At 34.2% G+C, this 5388-nt stretch overlaps 1 non-coding gene across 1 annotated transcript; it reads left to right on the forward strand.

Annotated features, from left to right (window-relative positions):
* Positions 1 to 413: 413 nt before the first annotated feature.
* Positions 414 to 520, forward strand: LOC141636406 (small nucleolar RNA R71). The gene has a single exon (XR_012541021.1). It is a non-coding gene; the product is annotated as a small nucleolar RNA R71 (small nucleolar RNA).
* The last annotated feature ends 4868 nt before the right edge of the window (positions 521 to 5388 follow it).

Genomic DNA, 5388 nt, shown 5'->3' on the forward strand with positions numbered 1-5388 from the left:
ATAGTATGTGTTTGTCTGCATGTAATGTTGAAAGGCAGCACAAGACTCGAAGGGACTAGGACAATTTTCTGAGACATGTCCCTCAGCTCCACATCTTCTACAGACGAAAGGACCGTCTGAAACAGCATTCACATGATACATCCCTCCTTTTGAAGCTCCTCCCAACTCGTATTTGTCAAACCTCGCCGTGAGAGCCTCTAATGCGGCTACGAAGGGGATTCAAAGCACTCCTCCTCTGATTGCCTCTCGAATTCCCATATTCAGCTTTATGGGTGGCTAAGTCATCAATGATCTTCCACCCCTTAGTCTCTCCCATATTCTCAGTAAATCGGCCATTGGCTGCAGCATCCAAAATAGCCATTTGATCGTCATACAGCCCGTTATAGAACTGATTGCAAAGACTCCATTTTTCGAACCCATGGTGCGGAATAGTCCGCACCAGCTTCTTGAAACGGACCCATGCTTCATGAAAGTTCTCATCAGGTCCCTGTTTAAAGCTCGTGATCTGAGCTCTAATGGCATTCGTCTTCGAGGCAGAGAAGTATTTCTTGTAGAATGCCAAGGCCAAAGAATTCCAGTCGGTGATGTTGGAATATGTGTCCTCCGACAATAATGCGATCACGACTGTTGATCATGATGATCACATGTTTAAGTCTCATTAAAATGAATACAATTGGGAAGTAATATTGTTACTGTCAACTGGTCAACATATATCGGTAATGATTGGCTGACTAGAGTTTGACATTACTGTCGTGTGACGGTGGTGATCAGTTGACCCCCTAGGTCATACCTAAAGGGCAATACTCTTAATTGATTATTTAATTAATCGTATAATGTTACGAGTTAATTAAATTACTTGAAAATTGACGGACGATTTTGGAAGTAAAATTTACGTATCAAATTGAAATGTGATTAAATGAGATACGGTCTGAGTAATTGAATTGTATCATTACTCGGATGAAATAATTGTTTAATGTAACAATTAAATTGAATGAATTGTTATAAATACAATCAGTTGTGATTTATAAATTGGTAAAATTTTTGGCACAAGTAAATATGAAATTACTAAGTCAATTTTTGTATGTGACGTATTTTTATTAATACGTTGATTTTTAATATGTTAAAAATACATAACAAATATATGTGACATGTGACATGTAACATATAGACAATTGACAAAAATAATATGGAATCCATATTATAGAATGGGCCGAAAATTAGAAGGGTTTATACTAATTATATGTTGCTTGTAATTAGTGGAAAACACAATGATTAAAAGGAAACCTAGCCATGCAAGCCTATTGTTCCTTGTGAAGAACAATTTCTCCATGCATTGGCTCACCCTAAAGCTCCTCTTACACGGTTTTGGGGAAGCAAATGTGATCATTGTTTTTCTTTAATTTTGCCTAATAATATACTAAAGGTAGTGTATTATTTCCATTCCATTCACTCATCCAAAAACACAAGTTCTAGTGAGAAGAAAAATCCTCTCTTCTTTTCTCTTAAAAACCGAAATTTATAAGAGTTTTATAAAAGTTTTTGGTTCAATTTTCTACTAAAATTAATATTATACTAGTATTGTAATATTAATTAGATTAAGTGTTAAGCCTTGGGTATAATACATAGGGAGAGATCTTACACTTAGATCTTTATTCTTCCATTGGAAAAGCTCAAGAACAAGAAGAGAAAGGTGATCTCTCTTGTGCCCTAATAGCCGAAATCTACTATGTAAGGACATGATTTCTCCTCTATTTATATTATTGTTTGCATGCATAAGATCCGTAATTAATTTTATGACAAATTATTTAGACATATAAGAGTATGTTAACATGTATATGAATCTACATTTCCTTCAATCGGTATCAAGAGCCACGGTTGTTTGCATGCAAATTGGTTAAAAGTTTTTCCGAGTTATATGAATAACAAAATAAAACTTGGAAAATTTGTGTTATTATGATATATCACGAAATTATTACATGCATGTTAATATTTCTGGTCCTAAAGTGTTTTGAGGATATTTTGGTTAATTTTTCGGATTTTTATTGTTCATAATTTACAATAATGGCATTTAAATGTGATTTTATGAGTAAAAATGTCATTTTTGGTCTAAAAAATAGCTATACTTCGAATTTTCACTTGGTTTTTGGATATGTTGTTACATATATTATTTTGAGATAACCTGTAAATTTTCATAATTTTTGGACTTGTTATGCTCGAAAAATGAATTTTTCATCATTAAATTCGGATTTAAGAGAAAAATAGGTTAATATGAGTTAAATTTCAAATCTGGTCATAGAAAATTAATATGTTGTCACATGCAATTTTACAAGATGTGTGTAAAATAATTGGCTATAAAGAAGTCATTTATCATGATTTATGAATTTTTGAAGAAAAATAGCATAAATAGTGACATTATTAGTGAAAAATTAATAAAACATAATCTATGACTTAGGAAAAACGTCTAATGTTGCATTTTATTATATTTTTCAGATCTAAAATTGAAAAGTTAATGAAAATAATTTTTCCATGTTTTTATGATTATTTTATTATAAATTGATAAACCGCAACATTGTTTTTCCTAAAAATTTCAAATTTTTAACCTAAGATTTTGAACATTATGAGTGTCATGGAATTTTTCCAGAATGTTCATGAATTTAAATTTTGAATTTTGAATTTATTTGAAATTTTTAGATTTATTTGAAGTTTAATGGCTTATTTTTGTAATTTTTGGTCCATTTTGACCAATTTTATAAATAAAGGTTAATTATGGTCAAATTATTAGTGAAGACTATATTTTGAGTCCTAAGAGGTTAGGGTAATTAACTTATGCATAAATATGAGTTTATGCATTTTTGTGATTATAAAATGTTGAAATCACGCAAATCCGTAAAAACCGAGTAATATACGATATTGGCTAATTAAAAGGCGATTTAGCATAAAAATTGAGCATGTTCATACATATTATAATGCTTTATTTTCTTTATGATTGTCATAATTTTAATTTATGTAATTTTTGAATTATGTAATTTTACTTAGTATGGCCTTAGATTTTAATTGGTATTTCCCGAAATGTATGGGAATATCGATTCGGTTGTAATTTTTATTGTGATCTCGTATCACCGTTTTGTAATTTAATAGATTTATTTTATTTTAGTTACAAATGTATAATAGGAAATTATGTAATTTATTATGTAATTTTATTCATTCCGGAGTTCCAAAAGACGGATTACTTCAAGAATGGCGATACATAAAGACGGTGTTACCTCGAGATGTGTGCCACAACCGAAGTTCAAGGGACCAATGGAGTTGGTTTCCGAATATGTAATAGATTAATAGTTTTTCTATTTTAGGAAAGGCCATACTAGGATTTTTATCTTTATGCTTGCATTTTATTTTATGTCACATGCATCGCTAAATCGCCATAACTAAACATGCATCCTTATTTTATCGAGTTTATCGACCGTGTCAATTAGAATTATCGTAGTTCACCGCTTTAGTTCACTTATAACGTGATAGATAATAAATTGACATGACCTCTCGCTAAAACTATCAATTGAGACATAGCCTTACCAAATAGTAGAAACCATGAAAACCTATTTCACGAGGGAGTGCACTCGGCTACCCCGTGGTACAAACCTTGTTACGTAGGGGAAGTGGGTGATAAATGTCTAATCCACCGAATTCATGTTGATGAGGGTTTCATCGGCTACCCCGTGCCTAAGTTAATGTGGGTTTGGATAATGGACACATTTATTCGAAATTTGGATTGAACTCAACAAAAGTAATTGATAAGGGTTTCATCGGCTACCCCGTGCCCTTATTGATGTGTTTTGGGCTATAGATAAATATTAGAGTAATTTTATCGACCAAGAGTTCTAAAAGTAGAATCGATTAAAAGGTTAATCCACCGAGTTATATTGATGAGGGTTTCATCGGCTACCCCGTGCCTAAGTCGATATGAATTTGGGTCTTGGAATCATTTATTCTAGTTGGGTAGAGGTCACTAGAAAAATGCATAAAACTTGTTTAAATCATTCATTTTTACGAGTATAATTAAAACGACAAATGTTTTACTCCTTATATTTTGTTTTGTAGACCACTTCTTATTCATAACAAATGGCAACACCAACTCCTAATGCTACACCACTCGCTACTTCATCTTGGCTCCGATCCTTTATGGATCGATGTAAACTTGAAAAGAATGGGTCAAATTTCTCCGAGTGGGATGCCCAACTCAAATTAGCCGCCGAGGGTGACGACAAGCTTCGTTACCTTACCGAGGCCTCTCCACCCGAACCCTCCGCTAGGTCCACCGCGGCCACTAGGGAGGCCTATGAGGCTTACCAAAAGGAGTCCGCCGCAATGAAAAATGTATTAATATTTGCGATGGAGGCGGAACTCCAAAGGAGAGCCTTCAAAATGGGCAATGCTAATGAGATTTACTCCAAACTTGTGACCATGTTTTCACAAACTCCGCGGATCGTCCAATATGAGGCGGCGCGGCATTCTTTGATCTCGACTTCAAAGAGGGCCAAAAGGTTAGCCCTCATGTGCTCAAACTCATGGAGCTTGTCGAGACCTTGAAAATTCAAAAGGTTGAAATCCCCAAAGAACTCATCGTAGATAGGATTCTACACTCCTTGTCTAAAGTCAAGGCATATGTGCAATTCCGGGTGAATTTCAACATGCAAGACAAGGACGTGTCTCTTGAGGAGTTGCACAAGTTACTTGTGCAAGCCGAGAGGGACATGGGGTTAAATGTGAACCCTCCCAAGGATGTGCTTAACATAAGCACAAAGAGTAAGGGGAAGTTCAAGAAGAGTGCAAGAAAGGGTAAAAAGCAAGCTCCCACATTCACCAAAGCTAAGTCTTGTGAAGCTAGCACCTCCAAAGTCAAGAAGGGTCCTCTTGACAAATGCCATTATTGTAATGGCATGGGACATTGGAAGAGGAATTGTTCCAAATACCTTGGTGATATCAAAGCTGGAAAGATCACTCCAGTAGGTAAATGACTAACCTTCTTTTATGTTTCTAAATTCAACTATGGTATTATGATGCAAAGTTGTGATAATGTATCTCCTTTTTATTGTAAATAGGGCCTCCACCAAGCAAAGACAAGGGAAAAGAAAAACAAGCATGAGAAACCATGGAGAAGCTAAGGATAGCTTTTATGGAGCTTTGTTTTTCATTGTCTTATTTTAAGTTATGTTTTGGATTCTAGAACTTTGAGTTTCCGTGTTCGACATGGAAAAGTATTTTGGATAATGAGTTGTATTTTGGATGATAGTGACTTGGTTTGCAACCCAAGTCACCCGTTTTATCATTTATCCTTTTAATGTTCTAAAATTCATCTTTAAATGCTTGCGTTTTGAAACATAAGATCATTCA

Source organism: Silene latifolia, chromosome Y (genome assembly GCF_048544455.1).
Source record: "Silene latifolia isolate original U9 population chromosome Y, ASM4854445v1, whole genome shotgun sequence".
NCBI lineage: Eukaryota > Viridiplantae > Streptophyta > Magnoliopsida > Caryophyllales > Caryophyllaceae > Silene > Silene latifolia.